Genomic DNA, 23,180 nt, shown 5'->3' with positions numbered 1-23,180 from the left:
CTGAAAATGCTCAAGACAGCAAAATCCAGAGACCTTATCCATGACTTAGAATAAATTTAAAAGTGGGGTATAAATGCTAGTTCACAAGCTTCTATGATTCAGCTTCCTGTAAGATAAAATTTTAGTTTTATCTTTAACCAGCAGTACATATGGATATAAACGGTGATTTCCCTTTAGTGAGTGGCACTAAGTGCTGCAGATATCATTAGGTGCAATTTCACCCAATCAGTCATTTCTTAAAGTAAGTCAGTGTCATAAAGGTGGCTTGAGGTTTCTAGGAATCCTTGCATTTACTGTTTGTAAGCAGAAATAAAAAGGTACAGTTCAGATACTTTATTAGCACTTTGAATTTTACTTTCACTTTGGACATTTGCAAGCCTGATATTTATGTTTAAATACATTTGTATGTCTGATACTTATGTTTTAATACCTTTGCATAAAAGGAGATTCAGTATTGCCTTTGTGATATTGCTACAAATGCTTTGTCTGAAGAAATCCATAAGCAGCACAATGCTTCAAGAACTGCGTACCTAAAAATAAATACACAAGGCAATGATTACAAATTACACATTGGTGCCTAGTAGGGAAAGGTTTGCAATCCAGAAAATGTGCAGAACTATTTATGTTATTCAAGGTCATCACAGAAAAGATAGCAAGTAAATTTCAGAGTTATCTTTAAGATTATTAGGACTGCTGGAAAATCAAGCCCTGACATTATCTACCTCAGGAATAAATAAGGTTAAATATGAGTCAAACAGGTTTCTGACAGCTCTTATTTAAAATAGCTTTTTCATTAAGTCGCTCTTCTGTTGATCCATGAATCAAAGATTAACATGGGAAAAAGAAATGTATATACATGTATAATACAAAATATTTGTCATCGCTTCATTTCCTGAAAAGTAGAAATCTAAAAAATAAATATTCTGGGAATTATTAAAGTTTCTAGCAATTACCTGCCTTAAAAGTTACTGTAGTCTAAAGGAGCAGTCAAAGACTTCATTTAAAGTTAAAGGAAGAAAAAATAATACAATAACTTTTAAATATAAATCTTATTTTGTAAACAGCTCTTATTGTGTTGCAGATTTTTTTCAGAATAGTCAATGGAAAAATGCATCTATTGCAAATCTACAATTTGTTTATTTTAATAATTAATTGGTAAGATCCACCACTCTTGAGGAGTTCTGTCATCAAGAATTTTTAAATACAACATCCCCAGATATTTACAGCTAAATTACTCACAATGTAGATCAATCAAGTTTTGATAAACTGATGGGGATAAAATTGTGTACAGAAAGCAAAGACTATTTCACCTTAAAATATGTATTAGAGTAACCTGAACAAGGTATAAAATTAAACCTTAATTAAAATTAAACCTAAATTGAAATTAAATGTGCAACCCACATCCCAGGTAACCCTTGTGATGAATGTGGGTGGATTGGTTACATTGTGTGATATCCTGCATTGCAGTAATAAATGCATGAAAAAATAATTTCCAGTTTTCAACTAATGGTCAAGCTTATAAACTTGAGATTTAGAGACTTTAAATGCACAGGAATATTTGGCAGTTCTAACTGAAACAACTTACTATGGATTCTCAACTTTTAAAAAAAAATTTTCATATCAGGAATTTATTTCCAATAGCTGTAAACAAAAAAACTGCTAGAAGTTAGTTTTTCTGTGTAAAAGCCAGAGTGGGGAATGGAGGACAAAAAGGAAAATTGGCTTTAAGGAAAAAGAATGGTATCCTAGCCAACCACATCATGCATGACAAGGGCATGATAGCTCATCATGACAAGGAGCTGGAGAAAAGTGGAGTAATTTAGTGTAATCATATGTTTAGAGAAACATAATAAGTAAAGGACTAATGAATTCAGGTAACACGGGTTGGTCTCCTGTGCTTGTCGGGGTCCTGTAACTGAGTAAGTGTCATTTTGCTATGTGATAATAATACATCTTCTCCTTCATGCCTTCTGTCTTAACTATTTGAAACTACACACTCATCAGGTCAAAAGCTAATGCATATTGTGTGTGTGAACAGTAACCTATTCCAATGAGGGTATTTATCTTAGTTGCTTAAATAGCTCCAGTGCCATATCCTCCTAATCATCACTGGTGACTTCTGGCTCTTGTAGTGTAATCACTGCATGACAACAGCCACAGAATTTGGTGTCTGTATAACCCAACCATGTCTTCTGTACATCTGATAGCTCTGGGAGATTAATAGTGTGATTTCCTTGGAAATAGTTTGGCTGAAACGATGCTATCATTTGGACATTATATTTGCATCCATATTATTTTCTATAATCTAAATGATTTTTATAGAAGGGGGGCGTTCGGTGCTTGTTTTCAGCAACACTGAGTAGCATATTGTTGAGAAATTCTCTTCTCACTTTCTACATTAGGTCTAACAGTCAAAATGGAATATTTTCTTTTTTTTTCTTTTTTGTTAATGAGGAACAAATACTGACAAACTCAGTCTGACAGCTAAATAAGCCTATATAGCATATTCCTTAAAAATGTAAATGTTACTTTAGAGTTTGGACTTGAGATTCAGATTTTCCTCTTAAGGACATGGTTTCTCTCAAAAGAATTCTTCTTTCACAAGCATTTTCAAAACAGTGCTAATACTTTGTGTTTGGCAAGAAATGCAGTGAACAGCCAACTAGGCTGTATTTGAAATTTTCTCCTCCAAACGTGAACAAAACAAAGGAAATACAGTCAAATGGAACTGAATTTTTTAAAACTTTTTTCTAGTTCTGTTAGTGCAATCTCAGAACATCTGAGAGAATACAAACATGTTTCATCTCCAATTTCATTCAATCTGTTTTTACTTTTTTGACAATTCAATATGGGCATATTTGAGAATTTAACGTCAGTTCTTTCTTTTTTAACTCTCCCTTTCTTTCCAACTCTGCTCACTTATTTTATATATATGTCATTTCACACGTATATTTTTCATTTACTCCACTGGGAAAAGTAGGCTAGTAAGACTGATGTTCACTTTGTGAAACTAGTTTTTCTTTCAGTTCCGTTTCCCTAAGGGTGCTTAAAAGAAGGGAAATGTAAAATGCTGAATTGGAAAATTTAGGATTTTTACTGCTATTACATAACAAAATGCTTGGAAGGGATGGGGGGAAATCCAGGTTCCATTTTTCTGAACAAAGGAAGTTGTCACCAAATCTCTACTTTGGAAAAAAACAAACAAACAATTGTCATTTTTGGAAGGGAATGTTTAATAATACAAACTGTCTCCATCGCATCAGTGTGTAAAAAGTGGATGGACTTGTGTTGTAATTCTTTTAGTGTGAAAAATCAGCTCTTAAAACTCAATCTATACCTCTGCATTGAAACCACATCCATTATGATTCTGTACTGCAACCTTTGAGGTAACATGTCACCCTGATTTTCTAAGACTTTGCTAAGCTCTCTGATGTTTACATTCTTGTAACGAACTTTCTCACACACAGTTCTGTAAACAACTTATGTTTTGCATTCTTTCATGGAGGAGGAGAGAATTAATAAACTCTTAATCTGTCCAGTGTCATTGGAGAGGTGGCACTGTCACCCTCCAATCCGCTGTCACTTTTAGAAAACTATAAATGTTAGTCAGAAAATAAAGGACCCTCTTTTTTTGTTCACCTAGAGAGCAGCAGTGTCCGTGTCGTCTTTTCATGTCATATTACGACAGTAACATAGGCTGCAGCTCCTCGTTTATATTGAATTAATCTTCACACTGTTAATCTCATTGTTAACCTCATTGCCCTGAAAAGAAAGATCCAAACTATTTCTTGGAGCTTGGTGACTGAGCAGGTGTTTACATGAGTTGTGTACTCAATGCTGCTGTAGCAGGGAGGCTTCAAACACTTGTACAGCAAATTTCAGCCCTTTTGGTTCATCATTGCTGTTGGTGATGCACAGCAGCCAAAAGTAACTCACTGAGCTGTTCCCTCAGTGACAAACATTCCTCTGCAGCAGCACCTGATCCAGTGCCTGGACTGGCACCAGGGGACAAGACTCAAGATGCCATTTCAGACATCCAGGGTCTCAGTTTGGATCGTGGGGGAACGGCAAAGCACCATGCCCTGCCTCTCTCCTTGGCCAGTTCACAGTCTCTCATGTTCTATTTGATATCTATTTAATTCCAGCATAAGACCATTTGCATGCCATTTTCCTCCCTTTTGGTTTATTCCCTCTAATCAGCTTACTCCAGCAATACACAGAATTTCTCTAGACAATGTATTACCTCCTTGAGGCTGCCTTACATTCTGTCTGGTTGCACTTCTCTCTCCTGCTCCTCACCAGCCACAGCACATTGTAACCATAGATACCCTGCACTATTCAAACAGGAACCTTCAAGGCTCCACATTTGCTCTTGTAAATATTGTGATGAAAAGAGTGATTATATTTCAGATCAAGGCTTCAACAAGAATATTAGTAAAAAACATTGATTAAGAGAAGTAAAAGTATGTGCTCAGCAGCGTGTATCCAGAAGAGTGCAGGATGAAGTTCAATCTGATATTCACAACTATTGCATGTTAGCATGAAGTGTTACTGAAAGGTAATTTATTTTTGTACTAGTGATCTTGAGGCTTGATCCAAAGTCACAAGGAAGATAAGACTTTCCATTGATTTTAATTTGCTTTGGAACATAGATATTTTATAGCTTTAATTAATAGCTTCAAAATTGTGTATTACACACTTTGTAAAGTGCTCATGATGAATTCAAATGTAAAATATTATTATTATATTCCATTCCAGTCCTATGCAGGATCCACATCAACTACTTTGAAGGTATTCAACTGGAGAAATATTTGAACAGGTTTTTTTTGAAGGGAGGAAAGAAATCCCCTACTTATTATAACAATATTTTTGATTTAATGTTGTCCTTAACCTCATTAGGGAAATTTTTTATAACCATTTTTTTTTAAAAAAACAGAAGTTCTGTCTTTGTATATGGCTATTAAAATCATTATACATTTTTTGGAGTAAATAAATTTAGGAGAACAGAAATGCATAATGCAGCACCCTTTTATCAAGGGCATGTACCACGCACCAGATGGAAAACAAACTGTGTTTACAACATTACCACTATCGCCACTGACACTACGAGATCTACAATATGTTACAGCAGCAGCTCCATTAACCTTGCTAGTTCTGTTAGAGTTGTCTGGTACTTTGCCCAATCTGTGTTTGTTGTCAGCAAATGGATCAAATTAGAAGATTTTCATTCTGTTTATTGACCTTTTTCCTCCTTTCTCAATTTAGGCCATAGTTCATTAAAAATTGCTCTACTATTGCTCTGTAAAATTCTGCAAATAGATGGCTCTGGATCTGTCTGCTACTCCACATGTAAATTATACCATCTTACCTCAGAGGTGAAACTTCAGAGCAGCCATTGATAGCAAATGTGCTGTAAAAACACCAGTCCTACCTGGTGGGTGATTGGTGGTGTGGCCTTTAGGAGCAGCATTAGGACATGCTGGGGTCCTTCAGTGCAGCCTTGCCCATGGGACCTTTCACTTTTCAAATCAGAGCAATCTTCACCACTCCAATTTATGTTTTAATGTAGTCATACTTACCTGTTTGACGACTTGGGAAGCCGGTGGGAATGTTTTATTTTGTTAAAATGACTTAACTGTAGAGCGATTCTGTTGCCCTTGCCTCGATGCCTTCACTCCAGTCCAGTGAAAGGATGCTCAGGTTCCAACCGGTGCCTGTCTCAGGAGAGTGCCTTGCACCATTCCATTATCAGCTCAGTTCAGCAGCATCCACTGCAGGCCATATGTTCCCACCCTGTGTTTGTGCTACAGGAATTCACACGCAGCCACATGACAACCCAAGTCTGTGAACTGATCCAGCCCAAACAGAACTGCTTGCTGCTGCTGTGATTTTTGGCTGGATACGTTTCCTACCTCGCTGTGCGGCTACAAGAGCCCTTCCACCTCCAGGGAGAGCAGAACCATGTGGCTTTGTGTGAGGAGAAGAGCACAGTCCTCCCTAATGATGCTTACCAGATTAAATTGATTGTGCACTAAGATGTTGTGTTGGCTAGCAAATTAGAATGCCTCAGGAAGCCATTTTCAATTAGACTATTATTTGGAATAAGGTGATGTCCTCCATACACCTACTGGCAGACACCTAAGCCCTTCCTTAGCATTCTTTATTTTTTTTCTTCCCTTGGCAGTTCAGTTCATTAAAACCATAAAGGAAATAAAGCTGTAGGGGTAGGAAAATTATTTCAAAGACTGAGACAGAAGTAACCTGATACTGGCTTTGTGCAACCTCCCTTCCACTTCTTCCTGTTGTGTGAGCAGTGCTGAGCAGGCAGTTGTGATTTAGATCAACCTGCCACAGCAAGCTGAATAACCTCCTGACCTTCAGTTCTATTGTGATACACAGGGTTCATTTTCTCTCAGCTAAAAGCAACTTATTCTGAAGGAAAATAAGGCCTGCTTCTCAGTTTGAACAAGATTTAAGGTATTGCATCAACAGTCAGGCAGATGGAAATGGTAGGGGTTTTTCTACTGTAGAAAACGTGAAAAATTTAAAAGTTGGGGGTTTTTTTTGGTACCCTTATATTGATCTACATCTTGCATGGAGGAAAAAAGAAAGCTTATTATATGAGAAATAATGAAGGAAAGAAAAAAAATAACTTTAAGTTTTCTGCATTCATCTTTGCTGCATCCCCATTCTGCTTAAAGCCTGTGTCAACAAATCATGGTCTACATGTGGACAGCCAGAGCAACACTTATGATTCTGAACATTTACACCCAATTCCTTCAAATTTAAATAATATATAAAACAGTTTTAGAATCCATCAGTCACTATAGCAATGATAGGCAGGAGCTATTTTCTCTGTCCATGAGTACTACATTTCCATCTTAATAGAAAGCTTATCTTGCATTGGATCTGGAGTTTTGTTGCATAGGCTGAAGCCATTTGGTGAAAGTCTTTTCAGCTTCAGACTGGTTTATGTTAGTCTGAGTGTGCCTTGGCAAAGCAGCTTGATGTTTTCAGATAAGGGGTGATCTAATCAACTGGGGAAAAAACTCCATTATAATCATCACTGTTGGTAGGAGTAGGAAGGTCATAGACGTAAATGACAATATATTGATTTACAAACTCCTGAATTTATCATTGCATTTGCAGTTATTCAAGTTATCAGCATTGGTGCTACCATGATATAAGTTGTGCCTATATGCTTCCTTAGTTTTAGCCAGGGAGAGCATTTGGGATATAGCTTATTCCACCAGGAGCAGAGGCATAGCTTATGGGCATATATAAACTTGGTTTGAGTGATATGGTGTCTTCTGCTGTAGAACACAGAATACAGTCCCCTAAACTGACTTGTATGCATCCTTTGTAAAGCCTGTAGGCCACACACGATTTCTGTACAATATCAGCCTACACAAGAAAGCAAAAACATCCTTTATTTTTAATCAGATTTAATTCATAGGTGTACTACTGGTAGTGTAATGTAGGTGCACCAATAAAGGAAGAACAGCTTGTGCAAATTCTCTTTGAGGTTAAACTTGGGGTCAGAAATAAAATCATTGCAGTTTTGCATTCTTCTGGCATTTACTGGAAAGACATCTAAACAATGCACCATGTTGGGAGAAAGCTTATCCTTCCATATCTGCACTAAATTAATCACTAAACTGTGTATTCCTAATGAAGGAAGGTGTACTCTATTCCAAGTAAAAGTGACTGCCTCACTTCGATCTGCTCTTGAGAACTACTGAAGACAAAGGGCTAAGCAGGGGTTTTATTCAAGACTGCACTTTTCTTCTTCATGGTTATTATCAAAATATTTACAATCATTTATTTGCTATGGCAAGTAGCATTAATTTTCATGTATTAGGCACATTGTCTTTCATGTTTACTTTCAATATGAGAAGTAATATTTCTGCCCATTGTTGTTCCTTCTGAATTTATCACAACAATTTTCAGAAATATTTTTCTGCCTGAAAATACTATGCATAGGCACAGTATATCTGCTGTCTGAGATTTCTTTTGTGTTCACTACTGCAGTTGGCTTCTCTGTCAAAGCAGATGAAGCCAAACAGTCATGGAGCAGTTTTGGAAGCCTCCATGTGATCTGTCATATTTTCCTTTAACAGACTGCAGTCTGAGACTGAAACATGGGATCTCCTGTCACAGCAGGTAGAAATAGGGCTTTTCTGAGTGCCTGATAATAGAGAGGTCACTTTTTAGAACATCTTACCTTACAGTAAATGGTTTCAGAGAAGCACCCGTGAGCCATCGTTCATTTGAGCCTGCTATAGACAGCTCCTTGTCTGTAACAGGACAAGAGGAAAGCCCAAATTGATAACTGAGTTGTACCTGTATCACTTGTGTATTCATTCCTTCATGTACTTTGCCTGCAGTGTTTCTGAAAGATAAAATAGTGCTTAGGCTGATGAGAAGGAGCGGATAGGAAGAACTGTTTGGACATAATGAGAAATAAGATATCTTAAAGTAGAATCTATTTGTTTTTCTTTTTCACTGACACTCCTGACATGATATTCTTTTAGAGGCTTTATTATGAGCATGGTTTTATCTATAATGCATGTGGGCAGATATGTAAAGGAGCAAGGGAAAGGCAGGAATAAAAACAGAGAAGAAAACTAACAGCCTCAGAGTAGATACCAAGCTTCTGTGAAAGCATCAGTCAGGATAGGAAATTATAATCTTTTGTAACAAAGAGAAATATCTGAGCACGAATGCCCACGGACAAATAAAGAGTGACCTTGGTTGCTCCAGCACAGTTTGGTGGTGTATCTTTGTGAGGTTCCTGCTCTTTTTGTTGTTCATTAGAGCAGTGAGTTGCTGTGCAAAGTATTTGGTTTTACTCAGATGTTACTGCAGTTATGTTTGTGGGCACAGATCCAGAATCATGCACAAAGGGCAGCAGTGTATGGACTTCATTGTTCTTTCCTGGACTGCAGCATGAGTAGAAGTTGCAATGCCAAATAAGCAGGAAAAGGCATTGTGTATTGTCACCGAATACCTACAGCCATTTTTCTTTACCATGCTCTGAGACCTTGCCCTTTATGTTCTATAATACCTTGATTCCACTATTGGAATCCTCTCTTTATAGACACGCAACTTCAATCTAGTCACTTGTTTGTAGCTTAAAGAGTAAGTTCAACCTCTTTTTCAAAAGATTTGTTGGCTCTCAGAGTGTTAGGTATACATATTGCTTCACAGTTCAAGGTGGTTTGGGCCTCAGGTAACACTAATTTCTGCCAGATTTGTTAAAACTTCTTATTCAATATCTTAACCAATCTTCTGAGTGTTTAAATGCTAATCAAGATTGTAGCTGGCAGGGCTGAAGAGCAACAGGGATGAATAAAGACGTGGACACAAGGCTGCAGTGTGATTTAACTCATCCGAATGCACTCATTCTTCTCTCTCACTAAAGTCTGTAATAATCAGGAATCCTCATAAACCATACAGCAAATGTATTTTAAAAGGTAAATTCAGTAGGGCTGTCTCATTTCTATTAAATTGTGCTGTTTTGCAGCTGAAAGTCTATAGAAATTCCTGCTAGGCATTAACTGACTGAAATACAGAGCCTCACACATAGGAATGTAACCTGTTGCTAGTGTTTCTAGGCACTTCCTCAAAAGAAATAATACTAATGAGAAAAAAATAAATATCTGTATTTTTTCTTCTGATTGTTTTGGTTTTAACAGTTCAATCTTAAAATTTATACCCAAAAAAATATTTAGAGAAGAGAATAAGAGAAGCAAAGCAACTGGGGAGAAGAGAAGGGAGAAGAGAACAAATACAACTGGGGAGGTGCAGCAGTACTTACAGGACCTGGCTAATGACAGCAGTGGCTTTTCATGACATCTCTTTGGTAGGCTTCAGCATGACCTTGTCAAAGTTAAAAGCTCATAGCATTCATATTTTTTTATAGCATTATGATTCTGCATAACAGTGCTAAAAACAAAACCACAGTATAATTATCCTGTCAATCAAGCTGCCAGAAAAGGCATTTTCCACTAGCTTTGCACCTACTAAACTGTAAATAATTTATAAAATTAGAAGTCAAGACTAAGTGGAAGCATTTTGGATTGAGTTAAGCACTTGTCAGAGGGCTGTGGTTTAAGTGACCTCACACACTGAGCTCTGGGTGCTTACTTCTATCCTGTGAGTGTGAAAACGGTCATTTGTCCTTGTATTGCTGTGCATGCACCTAATAAAAATATCAAGCTGTTAATAGAGCCATGAACAGGTGTACAGTGGATGTTGTAATGATGTTTTATTCATTTGAATTTCCAGCCCATTTAGTCTCATCCAATGAACAACAAAAAATATTTTCTTCATTATCTCCAATTAATGTAAATGTCAAATATTTGAATATATTATCACACCGATAATTCAGTACACTGGTTGATTTGTGGAGTATTTGCATTAAAGTGACAATTAAAACAAGGGGAAAAGTAATCCAGAATGCATGTTCTTATCTCCTGTCGTGTTCTTACAGAGATGTTGGACTTGCTTCTCTGAGATCTTTTGACTGTGGTAAACAATTGCTTAAAGCCTTTGGGCTTACCATTTTTTGTATCTGGTTGCTTAAAAATAATAGTAATTGATCTGTAATTACTTCAAAACAAGGTTTATTGGCTGTTCATTGTTCTGTTCAGCCTGGATAGGGTTAATTTCCTTGCTGGTAGCCAGTGCAATGTTGTGGGTTTCTGTGAGAATCATTGATAACACAGGGTTGTTGGAGTTGCTGCTGGGCAGAGCCAGAGATTTCTTCTTCTCCTGCTGCCCTGCCAGGGAGCAGCGCAGGGAGCTGGGAGGGGACACAGCTGGGACAGCTGACAGCTCACCCCAGGGATGTTCCAGACATCCTCCACAGTATCCTGCTGAGCAGGGAAACTGGGGAGAGCTGGCCAGGGGTGGTGACCCACTGATCAGGGCATGCTCAGAGGGTGGTGAGCAATCCCCTTGTGCATCATTTGGTTTGTGTTTTCTTCTATCATTATTACTATTTTCCCTTTTTCTTCTGTCCTATTACGCTGTCTTTATCTTGACCCACAAGTTTTGCCTTTTTTCTGGTTCTCTCTCCCTCCTCACTGTGGGGAGGGAGTGAATGGCTCTGTGGTGCTCTGTCTGCCTGCCAGCTTAAACCACAGCACACTTTAAAATTTAGTTGACAGATACTAATCTCTCACAACAGAGCTGTTCTGAGGGCAGAAGCCTGCTTTATGGATATATAAAACCAAATGTGTTCTGACAGGATGGAGGCAATAAAATAATTATCATGTGTTTATCTTTTGATAGCTCTCCCTCCTTTAACTTCTCCTGTGCTCATTTGTGGCTGGGTCTGTGCTGCCCACTCGGTTCTGGTGGGGCACTGCATGTCCCACTGCAGGAGGGGGCAGCTGGGCACTGAAACTGCCTGCATGAGTGGGGCTCTGCTGCTCTCAGAACACTGCTGGAATGTTCTACAGGCACACAGAGGGCACACCTGGGATGTCACAAACAATTAAAAAAATATTGCACTCTCATGCTTAATTACTTAGCACCCCTAATACTTCTGTTACTGAGCTTGATTGGTAGATTGCTTGAGATCCTTCCCAATGAATCTAATTTTACCAATAGACCCCTAATTGCGGCCAAATTTCTTTCTACTTTTTAATTTTTTTTTTCTGTTGTAGAGCTAAATTTTTTATAAACTACATACATGCAGATAGTAATTTCAAATAGCCCTTTCTCACATGGAGAAAATATGGAGCAAAAATAACCCAGGAATCCACATAAACCACAGCTCATCATCACGGACTCTACATGGAAGAAGTCACGTGGACATAACACATTTTCCCCTAACCTTTGCATATGATCAAAATCTGCTCTGCTGAGAATATTGGACATAGTCTAATAGTCTAATAATTAGACTATTATTACTACCACATGTGCAAGTTACTGTGGTAAGTTTTTAATTGTTGAAGAACCACAGAAACACTCAATAGCATTTCCCATCCCTCCTTCCTTCCCTCCACTTGTAAGAACGAAATATTTGTGGTGTTTTGCCAAAAAAGAAGTTGATGCCCTTTGTGCTGCTCAGCTGTGGTTTTAGTAGCAAGTGTTAAGTGCAGCATACCAAGATTGTGGTGTGCAATCCCATCCACTTCTGTTTCTTGTCTAAGAATTTAATTATGGGAGTAGGAGACAGATGATTGTGGAGCAGGAGGGTGGCTGTGGAAAAGGCAGGACTTTGCTGTTTTGTAGTCTTATATTTTTGCCCGCACCACATGCTGAGATTCTGCACCTTTTTAGGCTGGTGAGGCTGAAAGAGATGCAGGTAGGATGCTGTATTTTTTTTCTCTTACAAACCAGAATTATATATTACTTTACAGTAAGCAGAATTCCAGGTTTTTGCCAAAAAATGTCAGCCACTTACACTTTTTTTTTTTTCTCTAATGCTGGGCTGTATCCTCCAAGATTATTGTTTTAGAGTTTGAGAAGCAATAAAATTTTACCTTCCCTCAGCAAAATAATTAGGGAAGATGGGAAATTTCCAAGAGAACTGGATGTCTGGAGTACAGTGGGTGTTGCAAGAGCATCGGGACCATAGTTAGTTTAGTTTGTAATAAATGAAATGAGATGGTAGGTTGGGGCATAAATTCTAGGTCTGGGATTCAGAAGATGGAAAAGTGGCTTAGTGTCTGATTTAAAACATTAAATAAAACTGAAATGTTAGGTACAGAGAAATAGTGATAGAAATGTAGATGAGGAAATATTTAGATTTTTTCCATACTTTTTGTATGAGTTAAGTGGTGTGAGGAATAATAAAAGGTTAATGTTTCTCTTTTTTCTAAAGAAGCTTCTCTTCACTGTGATTTGAGTTTAAAGCTGCTTTTGTTATGCCTACAGTGCTTCAAATAAAATTCTGAATTTTTAGGGTTGCTTTGATTTCTTTCTGTTACCTTTGCAACTTCATCAACATTCAGAGAACCAAATAATGATCCAGCAAGGTGTAAAGTAGTTACCATTATTAATAAAACTAAAAGAGAAGGGGCCTGGAGCGGAACACAGAGAGGATTCTTGGGAAGAGCATGCTTAAAGTTATTCCACTTCTGTAGCTGAGGTCACAGGGGACTGTCTTGTGTGGTAAAGCTTTCATGCTTTATGATCACACAGAAAATTTAATCCCACTCTGGTTAAAAATGCCAGCTTCATGCCACTGCAGAGGGAAACATGCAGCTTATGAATTTGCAGAATAAATACAAGAAGAAAATATTACAAAATGTGTTCAAGGAGGCTATAACAGGCTTTTATTATAAGTTCATAGTAAACATATTGATAACAGCTGAAATTTACTGTGTAAAACTATGCAAATAAAGAAATGGGTAAAAACTGTGAGAAGATCAAGTCATCTATTGTGGTGCTTATAGACCAGTTCTCATCAAAAGAGCTTTATACAGTCCTACATAGCCTCATTATGGGTGTAATGTGTGGAATACCATACTCTAGTAGTACGAAAGAAATTTAGATGCAGTAGGCAAAATCCTACTACAGTAGAATTTCCTACTGTATGGTATTTCCTATGGAATATCATAATACTGTAGTAGGAAAGAAATTCAGATGCAGTAGGCAAAATCAGAAATAGCACAAACTGGAAATAATAAAGGAATCTGTACATGTGAGCAAAGCTTTCTGGGACAACGTATTTTAAGTTACAGTGAAGCTTTCTCTAACAGCTTCCTCACAATTTATATAATGGTAAATTAAAAGTATAATGAATAGTAATTTTTTATCTGCAGACTACCCTGAATAACAGAGGAGGGAAGGAAGGCAGGAAAAACCCCAGCACTTTAATTCTACAGGAACCTGGTCGGGGAGGTCCAGGGAAGGTCCAGGAGTTTTTTTTAACCTGGAAGTTCCACTAAATTGCTTTCACTTTGGTTTTGCTGAAGTCTTGGCATTTATAACTCCTCAACTTATAACTGCTGTGTTGGGCACTGCCACTGCCTGTTCTTCTCCTCACTGCTGGGGAGGTGGGGCACAAATCCATGTTAGCTGCTGCCCTGCTTCCCTTTCCTGTCACCATCTCTTGAGGTGCTCTATGAAATAAGAGTTATTTTATGACAGTAAAAGCAAAAAATGCTTCCATTTCATGGTTGTTTTGAGTCAGTCTTTTTATGTTCAATCCCTTTTATCCACGCAGTTCTGTGTCACTGTCTTGGCAGTTGTTCGGCTTTGGGTCAGGCAAGTGTCTCAAGAGACTGCAGTTCAAGTGTGCCCAAAAAAGGAAAGAAAGTGAGTTTTTTAAATACGAGTGAAAACCTTTTTTTCTTTATTTTTTCCTGACTTAATATAAACTTTGAATCCAGGACATTACATGATACAATTTCAAATTCCAGTGGGAGGTTGTTTTTTTGTCCTCAAAACAAATTAATTGACCTATCCCTAGCTGAAAGTTATTTGTTATTCCCAAACTCTGTATTGGTTCTAATGTCCAAATTATTTTCTCAGATTTTTTGGCAGTTAGAGATATGTGTAAATAATTGGTAATAAAAAGCAAAGATTGCAGTGGGTAAAGGGAATTAAATATCTTCCCATTTCATTCAGGGAATGTATCATAAAGAAGATACTTAACCAGAGTTTTTAGAGTACTCTTGTATCCATCCAACAAGTTAATCTCATTTCCCTGCAGTCATTATAACTGGCTTCTATCAATGAATTCAGTGATTAGTGACTACATCATGGCTGACAAGCCTTCCCATGCACAATAATGTAAATTTTTGGAATTCATGGCTCAGAATTCACCTGGTGGAATTCAGATATGATGCATGTCACAACTTAAACACACAGTAATTTTTTGTAATTAAGGACTATCATTTAAATGATATTTTTGCATCTAAAATATGTATCAGGTTGGTTATTTCTGATCATTTTTAGTGCAACACGGAGATACAGATAAAGGGAAAGTGAAGAATGTGTTTGAAAATAATCTTAAAAAATATCAGTGTTCAAATTGTAATTTACCAATAAGTATCCAATAAAACCCCAAACCCTGAACAAAAGCAGGAAAAAGCAAAGATCCTTTACAAATATCTCTCCCTTTGTAGTTTCCCTAGAAGAAATAGCAAGGAGTGTTCAACTCCAATGTATTTTAAGTAATTGATGAAGAACAATTTTCCTGGCAATTACTTTTAATGTCTGTATCTCAGAGGATAATAATATTTGAGCCTCAGGCCGTGCAATTGTATCTTCTGCTGTCTGCATTAGAAATAATGCTTAGATTCATGTGCTTAATTCTCCAGTCCTTGCTCTCTTTGTAGCATTCTGCATCATAGCAAAAATACATTTGAATAAGTATTTTCTCTTTTTTCTGAAGTTATTTTAGAGTAACTATACTGTAGTATGTGTGGAGAGATAAACTAATCATAACATTGTGTGTGGTGCTAAAGGGCAACAGAAGTGTGCCTGAGTGGAGACAGATAAGCTTGTGCAGCTTTGAGAATTTTTAAAGCCACCATGTTTTGGACTTTTCTTGAAAAAAATGTTAGAAAATTATTTCTGGCTTGCCCCTGAAAATGCTGCATTAATGAGATCACATGCAGCAGGAAGCTCAGATCTGAACTGAGAAGCAGAAAGATTGTATGATTTGCCCAAAATTCTTTTAACTTCTTTTTTGTGTTAATGATTGAATGACTTGTGAAAGAATGGAGCCTCACTGGTGAATTTCTGCAGCTCTGTGCTCAATAGCAAGGCCAACGAGGAATCTATTCAGTGATCCTTGCAAATTAGGGCTGCTTTAGGGGTGTGACGTGTCCCTGTGGGCTCCCCAGCAGATGAGAGCAGTTGGGAAGTAATAAGGCTCTGCCATTCAGGATCAGTGATTTATGACCCTAGAAATAATGCAAAGAGCAACTGAAATCAGCCCTTCTAAATGCCATAATAACAACACAATGGACACTTTGCTTAATATCAGTAGGTGTGCTTCTGGTTTCTGAAACAGCTTTCAGGAGATGCAAGCCCAGGTTTACAGATGGACAATCAGCAGCTCCTCAGGTTTTGAGGGTTTTTTCTGAAGGAGAATTTCCTTTTTCAGTTTGCACCAGTGAGGCAGCTGCAGGCACACATGGCTATGCACACAGAATGGATGATATTGAAGGGTCTGCATTCTCTGCTTGTTAAAAGCTTGCAGCCAGGGCTCTGGTTACAAAGCTGACAAAACACTGTGGGGTAAGAAGATGCACAACATGTAACCGTAATCTGTTAGAGGAGCTTCACCTAGTGCACTGTGTGCATGCTCCCATCAGAGAAAAATCCATGTTTTAACAGAACCAACAGTGTTCAAGTTCATCAGGGGGTTTTTTGTGCTTTGGGAAGACTATAAATGAAGAGTTAATTGAACAACAACAAAATAAGTATCAAGACAATCTCACAACCTATTTTTCGATAATTGTTTCTTCTCTTAAGAGAACATTACCTCTCTCACAGATGGTCAGAGTGATGCATTTGGGGAAATCAGCCAAACTTGGCTTTTTTCCTGGTTGCTCAGCTTAGTAACTGCAGCATTTAACCCCAGAAGTATTATTTAACTTTGCTCTAGATACCATTTTAATCAAAAGTACTCGACTTCACAGTTGGAAAACTCTCCTTAAGGTCTCTGAACACTTTTTTTTTTTTTTTTTAAGTGTTTTGGACTTATGGAAACAAACTTTGCCAAAGAAATGTTTACTTACTTTCAAATCACTTGAAAAGGGATTCTTGAAATTGGTAAAAAGGTTTAATGAATCAGGTTTATGTCATATCAGTTGTAACTGATTTTCCAACAGTCAAATCAGTGGTCTGGGAAAGAATATTTATTTCTACCTCATACATTGACACACATAGGAAGATTAAATAGTTGGGACACTCATGTGAAGCTGGGTGGTTTGACTGTTAGATGAGAACATTCACTGAGACTAAAATCCAGGGTTTAGCCTCTCTTTTCTCTAGTACCTTATGCTTATAACAACGTTTTCCAGTGATTTTGGTATAAACTTGAGTGTGCAGAGGGGTGAAGCAGCTACGTGCTGGGAGGTGGGATTAGGTGAGGACACGTGTGGGTTCCTGGGCAGGCAGAGGCTGTTGTTGACCCAGGGGTTGTTCCTCTCTGCTCTCAAGCTCCAGGATCCCTTCAGCAGGGGAGCAGGAGGCAGACATCCATCTCCTGAGTCAGGCTGGAGAGAGCAGCTGGATGTCTCACCTGTCCTTTTCCCTCCATCATTTGGGAAGGCTCAGAGTTTCCACAAAGGTTGTACAAACACTGTTTTTAGACATGAAACTGCACTGAAACAATGATGCTTGGCTATGACAGCTCATTCAGTGCAAGCTGAGCTCCTGTGAGATGCATGGAAAATCATCCTGTCATTATTCTAGGGAAGAGCTCCTATGATATTTCAGATGACCTGTAGTTTTGGCTTCTTACCCCATTCCTGTTCTGTACCTTGAAGGCAGAGTTTCCTCACAGAGGAGTTTGATCTTTTGCCAGTCACTGCATTTGTGGAGATTATTCCCTTTCTCACTGCTCCTAGGTGAGCTGGGCTCCATGCTGCAGGATGCTTTGGGTTTGGCTCCATGCCCAGGATCTCAGCACATTCCTCTTAATGGATTTTTTTTTTTTTTAATCTCTCTCTACTTTTCTCTTTGCTGTCTGTCTTTTAGTCCAAGCAAAATTTTATTTGTATGATAAGCATGAGTGGGCCAGCCCACCTCTTGCACAGCTAGAAATTTCATTTATTTCCAACTCTGCTTTGCTTCCCCTCCATGGAGCTGAGATTAGGCTGGTTCCTACACTGTCGCTCTGCAGCACAGGCAGATAGGGAGTCTAGAAAGGCAGAAAATACTGAGCAATAATTGAGCCAGAAATTATTTTTTAAGAAATATCTTGTACAGCTAAAACCATATTCACTTTTTAAAACAAATATATAAAAATGATTTGGTTTAAAATGCTAAAAACCAGCTGTTTAAAAAAATCTCCTGCCAAGAAAAGGAATTTTACAAAGAAACAAAAACCTCATATTAACAAACTCCTTATAGTCATCTACCAGGTGCAGTTAGAGCTGCTTGTATTAACTCTTCAAGTACCTTTGTACACATCCATCATTCTTCCAGAAAATGAAAAATTTCCTCAGGGAACTGTGTTCCATTCTGAGCACTTCACACTCTGGACAGGTCTCCTTTACCAGGATAGGTTGAAGCAACCTTTCCCACATGGCTCATGTTATCACTCTCTGACAGTCGACAGCAGAGCTTTTTATGTTTGCTCTCCCTAATCTATTTGAGTACAAAGATCTGGTTTACTGCAAGTGATCTCTTTTTAAACTGCTTAAAATAACCTGTGTGTTACAGATTAAGAGGTTATGGAACACAGAGATGAGCAGTTCTCTGGCAAATGCAAAGGAGTGTTGCTCTGATTTGTAGTGGCAAGGCAAGTGTCTGTCCCACTGGAAGAGCCACTTGCACGGCTGCTCATCTGTTAACACCTCTGCTGGCAATTATCCAGGACTTACTGGGGAAAGAGATTGTTTGTTTATTTAGTGTGGTGAAAAATGGTCTTATAACTGTCCAGCAGCTGAAGAAATTAAATCTATTTAGATATGCTAGAGAGGAAGTTTCTGCAGAATGCAAGTGTAAATATTGCTAAGGCATAAAAAGGAATGGATGGAACAAAATAGGGAAAGGAAATAGCCTGGTTTAATGGATTAAAAAGAAATACTTCATTGTAGAGGTGTTTCTTAATGTTAAGTTGCTTGGTTTATTTCAGAGTAACTGTAATATATTAATGCACGATAGTTTGTGATTTGTTCATAATGAACAATTGTGTTAACTTCTAATTTTCATATCTCTAAAAAAAGAACACAGAAACAAATCAATTCTATTAATTGCTTCTATTCAATTCCAACTATAATGATAGTGCTTAATGCCAGCTTACTAAAGGCCAGAATGAGTTACTCATTACCTGCTTAGAGGGTTCAGCTTTCTATTTATTGTTTGATGTTAAGCACAAGTGGTGTCTGTTTGAAGAGGAAAGATTTCTTCTGTTCCTTTGCATGTCAACATCATTCCACAGATATCTCTAATCCCCTGGAAATGTTTGGAGTGTAGTCAGTAATGTGCTGGAGAGTAACTGCTGTAAGTAGTCAAATGGTAAGTAAATGGCAGGGCAAGCACCCTGTCCTAAAGTGACAACCCTGTGTCCCTGTGGCCTGGCATGGGGCTGGCCAGGGTTTACAGACCCAGGAAAGAGAGTTGTGGGTGGGGCTGGGTAGTTTGTTCTGAGGGAATGGTTGAGTTTCTGGGTAGTTCCTGAAGGAAAGGGGATCATGGAAATGCTAAGCGGCAGCTGGGGGCACCAACTGCATTCCTAAACTTGGAATCAAGGTGTGTGTCCAAGCAGAGCTGTTATCCCGTGTGGTTTAGGGACTCTTTAGTGACTGCTGGGTGCTTGCTTTGGCAAACAGCAAGGAGCAGGCAGAACGAGCCAGCCTTGTTATCCAGGCATGGAAACACAGACTCTTTCCCCTGTGTTCTTGTGGGATTTGTGGCGTCGGCTCTCCTACCTCTCCCCCAGCTGCAGCTCTGCCATTTTGCCTCTCTACCACTCAAACTCTTTGAGGTCCTTCCTCTGCCTTGGGCATCTTTCAGGCTCCTGCCACAAGCCAGAGTCGCTTCTGCTTCCAGTCTCTTGCTCTTTTAAAAGACAAGAAGAGACTTTTCTGGGGTAAGCTGGAAAACCCAGGACCTCCATAATGAGAAACAATTTTGTTTGGTTAAAGGTTTAAACAGAAAACTCGAGGAGCTTAACAAATCTGCAGAGAGGCAGCTCTGTAAGAATTCTTTTGTTTATTGTGTTTTGTTTTTGGTTTTTTTTTTTTTTCTCTTAGTAAAATGGCTTAAATAGCTTCACCACATCAGATTGGCTTTTTGCTCCAAGAAACTTTTAGAAGCTTTTTCATGCCCTCTGATAGCTTTATTGTGGAAAACACATTTATGGTTTGTCAAAGGAAAAAAAAAAAAACTAAACTAATGAAATAAGTACTACTTATCAATAATGTGTATTCAGCTTCTTTTCAATTAGGGATCTTCAAACTAAGGACAGTTGAGGTCTCTTAGATGCAAGTCATCATTTTCCAAAGCAACCAAGGCAAGTCTTGTATTGTCTCATAGTTGAACAACCTTGGAGAAGAAAAAAGTGAAATATTTTTAGACATTTTTCTTTTTTACAAAAATAATAGAAAATTCATAAAGAAATTTAAATCTCTACAAGCTGCATAGCAAAGCAATTTGGCCTGAATATAAAAACAAAAGTATGGAAAGCACTTTTTTTCTAAGCACAGATTTTAATTGGGAAAAAGGTCTGAGCCAGACTGTTATTTTCAGGTCTGCACCAAACTAAGAGTTTTAATTAGTCCAGAAAGAATCAAGAACTTGGCATGCTCTATCAGGATTAAAGAGGGATGAGAGAAAGGCAGGGGGAATAGTCAGACACATAGAAAACAGTTTTTTGTCAGCTAGGGGAATATTATTAATCCATTTGTCAGATAGTATACATGTACTGCTCTCCTGGGCCTTAACTAATTGTTCCTATATTAAAAATATTTTCTTGCATAAATTACAAAAAAAGGAACTTTTATTCTCCTTTGGTTGCCTTTTTATTTTTTTTTTTTACTATCACAGTTTATTCAGTTGTGTTTTTACATGTGTATTTAGCAGGTCAGTTGGACTCCAGATGATCTTCAGAGGTCCCTTGCAGCCCCAACTGTTCTGTGATCTACTTTGTCAGCTATTTCTGCCAGATTTTGGCAGATTGCCTTCACTAATAACATTAATTTACTATGTCGTGTAACATGCTTTGTTTACTATTTCATATCTTAGGAAAAAAATTGTCATGCAGTTCTATTTTCTTCAGTAGCTGTCAGAAAATAGTAACTGAAATGAGTTTGTAGTCAGTCCTCGTTGGGAGGCTGAGCTGAATACTGGAGTGGTCCATATGTCTTGGAGGTTTAGGTTACAGTTTTTCTAAATTAATTGTTGCTCAGCTTTTAAACTATAGCATCTCTAATATGGAATAAAAATTAGTGTGATGTGATTTTTGCACAGTATTGCTATATCTTGTGGGTTTGTTTCAGGTTTTTTTAAGTCTGTTTTTAAACATGGTGGGTTGACATTTTAAATCAGCGTGGGCACTATGTGTCTGCCATTGTGGTACATGTTTAATTTAGAAAGTGGGAGTTGCCTGCTCATTCTTTAAGAAAAGAATGGAAACCTTTGTTTGCAAACATAACATTTTCTTCTGCATCTGTCCAATATATTAATTCCCACCAGCATAATAAAATGTCTCCCCTAATCCATCTGAGGGCTGCACTGATGGAGGTCTCCTCCAGCCCCTTGCAGTGCAGCATCAGCCCAGGGAGCTGGAGCAGCTTCCTCACCATTTGAAGCTGTTGTTTGACTGAGGGAGAGGTGTTTGGTTCTGCTGGATAGCAGCTCTAATGATTGGCAGGAGGGGGAGATAGCAAGGACAATGTTTGCTGCACCATCTTCAGCCCCTCCTGACACTGGAAATAGAATGTTTCCTTCCTGTGCTCCAGTGGTGCTTGTGTTGAATGGATGATATCTTTGTCCTGACACCAATGAAGAACACAAATTATTTGGGACAAGACATGTGCTAATTAGAGACCCAATGTCAACTACATCCTCTGTCATCACCATTGAAAATACACAAGTTCAAGATGTGATTTTTTTTTCCCAGGTAGGAAATGCCCATGTTCTGTAGGATTTTAAAGTTTTATCCTTTGCCCTCTTACTTTAAAAGGAGCAGACTTCATAAAAAGTCAGAGAATCAACTCACATTGTTGTGACTTGCAGTCAGAGATCAAATAATTTCTTAGCAAATATAAGTAATATTAATTACAGAGTTCAAAGGTTCACCCAGTTTATAGTAGAATGCGGGGTGAGGTATTGAAAATTAATAAAGTTCTTTGGTTACTGAATGTGTAATGAGAAATGGTAGAAACCATCCTTATAATTTGTATATGCAGGGAAAGGTGGAAAAACACTCATATGGCTGTGTGTTTGCAACATGGTGGTTTAGAAATACATCCAGAAATGGCAGGTAGATTCAGGGTAAAAGAGGAAGCTTTGTTTCCAGAAAAGGATGTCTTAATTTATCCCGTTTTGCTTCTTGGAATGGCCAATAATTGCATATCTGTTGTCTTAGGTACATGTATTTACAACTACAATCTGAAATACTGTAGCTTTTATGAATAAAAAAGATAAAGAAGCAAACCTGACTTTTTTCATAAATAAGCAGAAAAAAAATTTGTCTTGTAAACCAAATATCTTACACTTCTTTTTCTAGGAATCTTTTATATGTGTTTTATGTGGTAACATTCAAGGGACAGCTCCTCAGTAAAGCCACATCATTTTACATTTGACCCTGGAAAAGTAGTGAATTATGGCAATAAGATTTAGCATATTTTTGTCCTATGGACTGATGCAGGGAAGATGATTTCAACATGTCACATAAAACTAGCATTTCTCCTTAGTTCTTGCTGCTAAATGGAGTTAGAGATGTAGGGCAGGCTGGACAATTGGTTTACATGGCAGAAGAGGTAGGAAAGCTGTATGTGGTAACAGCAACACTTTGACCTTCCTTCTTGCTGATCCAAACCTATGATACCTGAGAAAGTAAAACTTGTCAGAGACAGCTTTGTGCCATCTCCAAGCTCAGTTGCAGAGTGCAGCCCCTCGAGGGACAGTGCTGAATGCCCTGCCGGCAAAGGAGTGTTCGTGGGTGGAGCAGCAGATGTGCTTACCTTTGCATCCTGCTCCTGGTGCCACAGCCAAGCATATTCAGTGATTGTATTCTTACTGGGAGCCGCTCGATAAATTGTACTAGACTGCTTGTCTTGTTTCAATTCCTTTGGCAGTATTTTCCTTTCTACACATCCATCTAGTTGTGTTTAAGAACTAGCTTCTACTTTATCTCCATTTGGTCCAGGATGACAAACTATTAATTCACTGGGTAAGCTCCTATTTGGTGCAGAGAAATTGCTGCTAGTTCCTCATGCACTCTGCACAGGATCCCTGCACTGTGGAAGGGATCAGAGTTCCCTGTGAGCAGGTACTCTGGGATTACCAACAATTCTTCCATTATGTCCAAA

General features: G+C 38.1%; 1 protein-coding gene and 1 long non-coding RNA gene across 3 annotated transcripts in view; one reads left to right on the top strand and one right to left on the bottom strand.

Moving 5' to 3' along the window:
* TENM2 (teneurin transmembrane protein 2) overlaps positions 1-23,180 on the top strand; it is a 1,086,458-nt gene that overhangs the window by 215,232 nt on the left and 848,046 nt on the right. The window lies entirely within an intron of this gene.
* The window catches only part of LOC119706301, a 29,443-nt gene continuing 26,200 nt past the window's right edge, over positions 19,938-23,180 (bottom strand). The window contains exon 3 of the long non-coding RNA XR_005258502.1: positions 19,938-20,190. This is a non-coding gene — a long non-coding RNA (uncharacterized LOC119706301). The remainder of the gene's footprint in view (positions 20,191-23,180) is intronic.

Source organism: Motacilla alba, chromosome 13 (assembly GCF_015832195.1).
Source record: "Motacilla alba alba isolate MOTALB_02 chromosome 13, Motacilla_alba_V1.0_pri, whole genome shotgun sequence".
NCBI classification, from domain to species: Eukaryota; Metazoa; Chordata; class Aves; order Passeriformes; family Motacillidae; genus Motacilla; species Motacilla alba.
This window is presented reverse-complemented; position numbering and strand designations above follow the sequence as displayed.